This window comes from Protopterus annectens, chromosome 12.part0 (assembly GCF_019279795.1).
Source record: "Protopterus annectens isolate FY-2018-M chromosome 12.part0, PAN1.0, whole genome shotgun sequence".
NCBI classification, from domain to species: domain Eukaryota; kingdom Metazoa; phylum Chordata; order Ceratodontiformes; family Protopteridae; genus Protopterus; species Protopterus annectens.
In genome coordinates, this window is record NC_056746.1 from 1,123,792,640 (window position 1) to 1,123,798,639 (window position 6,000).

A 6,000-nucleotide genomic window follows, 5' to 3' on the forward strand; every position below is an offset into this window, starting at 1 on the left:
ACCCAAACACATTGAAGCATTCTGAAAGTAGCCATCTAGATACTCCAAAGGAAAATGTATAAATGGAAAAATGCTCACTGAGGTCCTAGTCAATTCACAGGAAGCAAAAGTCTGATCTGTAAATGTATTACATTCAATATTTAAAAGTGGCACTTATGTCATGTTATGAGATCCTTGGAAGATAATGAGCACATGTTACACATCATACCGTTTATCAATATCTATTGGGTACTTGCATGGTGCACCTTCCTGTTACCCTGAGATATTGGTTAATGCGACAAATTTCAAGAAATTACAGGGAGGTGCACAAATGAAACCTGGAATTTTAATGAACCTCATTAATTATGTATTGCACAAATGGTACTTAAAGATGGTTGCACATTAGGTGTGCTTACCGTCAGTAATACCTGAGTCATAGATTGCTGATAAGGTAAATTGCCACTTGCTAGCATTTCTGTTTTGGGAAATATTACCTTTCTTGACATTACTCATGCTCAAATGTACCTAGCTAGAGTTATTTTTATTGAAAATGTGTGCTTTAAGACAAATGCTTGTAACTTACTGGAGTCCTGTTTGATTTACCTTTATGTATTTCAGGTGTTGCCATCTGTATTAAGGGCATGCACACATTTCCACTATGCAGTTATATAGATAGATTTACATATCAAAAGTGAATAGTAGGCAAAGCTGGATTTATGGATTATCTGTGTATCTTACATGAAATTCCATACACTCTATGGTGAACATACAGAAAGTTATGGATTCCAACATTATTTGTATTTATTATGTCCATATGCTGTTATGAATACTTCTTCATTGATGTTTCTTAACACAGATTTTATACCTACTGGGTCAGTATTAAAGAAACTGTACTCTCAGTGGCCCACTTATGGATAGTGGAATTTTCCAACACATTCTGTAAGCTGTTGAAATGGTAACTGTGTATTATTTTAACACAATATGTATGCAGACTCTTGTGGCATGATGTTGTTATCTTTGGACTTATAATAGATATATAGTGCAGAGCGTTTGAATACCACAGACAGCCTCAACAGATATCGTAAGTTATCTTACTTTTACAACTATTATGTATGAAGCCACTGGTGTTACATTTTATATGTCACATTACTATTTGTCACATACAGTTTTTATGGAATTTTGCATTACATAGGAATTCATACTGTTTATGGTGACATATGCTGTCCACATAATCATCTGCATAACTGGGCCCCCACATGAATATGATCATGTGCATATGACTGTCTTTCAGATGGAAAAAACAGACCTAGGGACAAAGATTTAGCCCCACAGGAAAATGAAATCATACTAGATGTTTTGCAGCAACAGGGACAGAGACTCCTTAGACAGGCAAGGAATGTAGTATGGAGGAATGAAGCATGGACCGGCATCACCAACATGATTAATGTGGTTGGAAGTAACTATAGATACCATAAGGCCTGTCAACATTGCTGCTCTGACCTGATCGTCTGTGCAGCCAACAGGTTACAACAGTATGAGGGATCAAGGGATGCTATCAATAGTGGACCACCATTAACCCCCCCATGACATCACAATATTTCTTGTCGCCCTGCATATGGCGAATAGGAAGCAAAGCAGATGCTGGGGTGAGATAGAAGCAGGAGTTCCAGGCAGAACCTGTATATCTTACTTTGTATAACATGGATGACTATACAGTAAATTATTGCATGCTTATTCATGTATTGTCATTTTGGATTTACATCAGCAGAACTGGATCGTGCACACAGATCCACATAAGGTGATGATGATGAAGTTAAGTGTAATGACATGTACTCATGTAGCTATAGCAGAGACACAGCAATGAAAATGACATGTGTAATGCTGTCTGCATTAATATTCACAGGTTTATCTACTTCTGGACAACAGCAGGAAATTGCAGTTGAGTGTCTCTATACTGCATTACTGTGCCCACTACCTGTTATTGTCTCAGTCTCATGGCACTGCTGTTTGCTGTCATATTGATATTTCCTTAACAATGTACACTATAGGTACATCCAGTGGGTGCATAAGCTGTGCAGGTATAAGTACAGACAGGCCACGTATGTTATCACAACAGGTTCATGATTTGCAACAATATGTCGCAGACCTGTGCTACATGACATTGACGTCATTGTTTTTTAACACAGGAACATCTGGCCAACAGGTGCAGCATGTGACATGTGAGTATAGTCAGCCCTGTTACTGTGTCATATATGTCATGATATCAGTATTCTGTTGCCTGCATGCGTGACTCTGTCTTTCACTTGTTGTTTCTCACAACAGTGGGAGTTTCTCAGTGACGTGCCATTAGCTATCTTTCATACATGCCATTGCTGTTACTCCTGTTGTTTTTGTCCATTAATATTTTCCTTCTTCCCATTCATAGGACAGACTGCATCAATATCAAGTGCACAAATAAGTGATACATCTATGTAATATCAACGGTATGCTTTAACACTGTTGAAATGGTCCATACTGGTAATGATGTGATTAAGAATGCTGACTTTGTTTCACTACAATAGTAGAAGTTCATCGCAGTTCTACTGCACCATCTTCTCAGAAGGACTTGTCAGGTGAGTATTATGTTTGTATTCATCACATATGCCATGTATGTTGGCTATGTAACCTAATTGTCAATTCCCTGTTATGTAGATTCTGTGACTCATACACACACTAGACCGAATGGTAAGTTATTATTATCTGTAACATTGCAGTGAGATATATGTATCATATATCCTTAATGATATACAGCATGCAACGTAAGCATGTTTTTCCTGACCTGTGTCATCTGTCTATCCTTTTAGCACATCCACTGCCTTTATCTTCCATTAGCCCATCCACTGATCCTGATGTGGGTTCTGGCATGTGTTAGTATGGTAGCATGATCCTTGGCACACAGGGCAGTTACACAGCCAACATTCCTGCAATGAGGTTAGGCCAGGCTCAGGGGGAGGATGTTCCCCCTGTTGCAGAAGGAAGTAATAGTCCAAAAAAAAAAACAAAACAAAAAAAAAAAAACAGACAGACCAAGAAACAGCCATAAAGAAGATAGAGTGGACTAGTTAGGATAAGAAAGAAGTTATTTAATGCTAATATTATGAAAGAAGCCCAGAGGTTCTGGATAGAAGATATTCAAAAAGACTAAGAGAAAAATTAGAGGAAAGAAAAATACTCGCACAAGAAAAACTGTCAAAAGCTTCAAGTGCAAATTTGTGTTCATTAATACAACAGAGTCATGAAAAATATATAGATCAAGAAACCTTGGGAAGTTTGGAAAAAGAAGAGACCAAGGAAGTTCGAAAATATAGCAAACAAAACCTAGAGATTCTTGAAAGGCATAAAAAAGAAACATGGACATTGGAAAGAAAGAAAGATCTGATACGGAGTAATATTTATGCAAAAAGGAAAGCCAGACTAACCAAAACAAAAAAGCCACTCCAACGATTTTTGAAGAGAAATACGATCAAGGAACTCAGATGTGGAAAATATAACAATACAAAAAATAAGATCACAAAGGGGGAATGTAGAACAGAAGATTAGTAAAGAAGTTAAACAAGAAAGTTTGGAATATATGCAAAGTGAAGGATTGGTGTAGAAAGACAAGCGTATGTTATGTCACAGCATTATGGAAAGATAAGTCCTCAAATTAAGGAGAAATAGATGGAGCAGGAGACATCTGAAGAGGAAATATGGACCTGGGAAAGAAAGAGAGATGTAATCTGGTGCAATATTTGTGCAAAGGAAAAAGCAAAACTAGTCAATACAAAAATGCTGCACCAAAGATATTTGAAGAGAAATGCAGACAAACCATCCAGATATAGAACATTTTACAATACAAAACATAAGAAAACAAAGTGGAAAGTAGAAAATAGGATTGATAATGGAGAAGTTAAAGAAATAAAAAACTGAAGCTATGGATTACCTATAAAGGAAAGGATTTAGTGTAGAACTCCAGCTCTGGTAATGTCATAGCATGAGAAACAGTGATTCCACAAATTAAGAAAAATTGGGGGAATGGGAATCATTTGATTAGTTGCCACATGAAGATACTCTGGAACCTACAGAAGGAAACCATTTCAAAAGTTCAGTTGGAGATGCACAGCAACGGAAAGACTAGGAAATGGTGGCAACTCTGACATACTCAATGTTGTGAAGTGATAGACCAGTGAGTTCCATTTTAAAAGAGCAATGGATGATGCAGGATACAGCTGAAGAGGAAATGTAGAATAAAGAATGTGCCCTTTGTTTAGAAGAAAAAGATCTAAGGGAAGAGTTGTTTGATTTAATAGAGATGGATAGACATATTAAGATTGATGAAGGAAATAAATTACAGAAAGTTAAAAAGACCAAAATTGACAGAAGTCTGATAAAACAAATGAACAAAGTAATCAAGGCTATTAACTGAAATTAATGTGATATAGCAGAAGTAAATACGATATATTACTGTGCAGCAAAATTAATAACCAAAAAAGTCTTACCACAAAAATACAGAGGAGTAAAGTAAAGAAAGGAAAAAATCAAATGTTATCATGCAAGTATCAAATAGAGAAAACAATAAAACAATTAATACAAGAAGTGTCACAGTTAGAAGAGTATAGAAGGGGAACAGATCAACAGAAATACTTAGAAAGATAAATGTGATAAAAGCAAAGTGCAGTATTAGAACAGACAAGGATCTGTTATACACTGTTGCAAATAATAAACTAAAGATATCAGCACAGACAGAAAAACTTAGAAGATATGCCCCCAGATTCACTAATCCTCCATGCAGGGCTACTCTAGACCTGCACGGAAGTGCCAGTTTAAGAAGAGGATGGCAGCATGCCATGCATATTAAGGATGGCATGCTGCATGAACACCTAATGCTACATGGAGCGTGGACGAGTGCAGGTGGCGTGGCTGAGAGCAGAGGTCTCAGAATAAACACACCCCTGCAAAGTAGAACAGAAGAATGTGTACATAAAAGAGCAAGACCGCCCATAAGTGTTCGCATATCCCCACTAACAGTCCCCATTTGTTCAACAGCAACAGTACACTGAAAGAAAACAAAAATAAACCCTTGTAGTAATGTTTTTAAAACTCCGAGTACAGCAAACCGTAGGTGCACGGGTCTGGCCATCGCATAGCTACAGTTAAAGCAGCATGAAAAGCTGAAGAGGAAAACAAGGACGGTATAGCAAATGAAGCAGCACAGCAATAATGTAGTGGTCAGAGCACCCACCTAAGTGGAGGCATTCCTGGCTCGAGACCCACTGCAGCACATACCATTTGCCAAGTGTAATCTATATACAAACAATTATGTACATTTTATTGCTGTAGAACCTACCAAATAACAATTAAATGTGAACTGGAGTACTGCATGAAATGTACATGTGAAGAGTCAGTACCAGAATGAATAAATCAGCAATAAGCAGGCATATGCACAGATAAGTAGAAGTAAGCTAATGTCAGCAATAGTAAGCGTGTGCAAGTGCGTATGGGCGGGGTGAAGCACCGCCGACGCAGATCAAGCAAAGGAGACACTAACTGCATGTAACACACTGTGACTGGAAGTCAGCAGTGCTAACCTCTGCGCAAACCCACTCACAACCACTTGAAAGTGCCTTAAGCACACCGTATCAAATAGCCGGTGTCACGCGTGGGTCTGTGTACACTACTGGAGTCAGTTGAAGGTATTACAAAGCATACGTGGCATACAAGGATGGCTGGTATGCACACAAAACACAGTACCCAGCAATACCAGTCAACATTACCGATATGTAGCTAAAGAATTAGAGGTATATGTGTTCGTATGAATACCCATAACTATATAGATAAATACCTCCCCTCTCTGTAGTACAAATGTATATATACATAGATAGACATATAAATAAATACCCACAAATACAGATATACATATGCAGACACCCATATATCCACATGTTGTTATATATATATATATATATATATATATATATATATATATATATATATATATATATA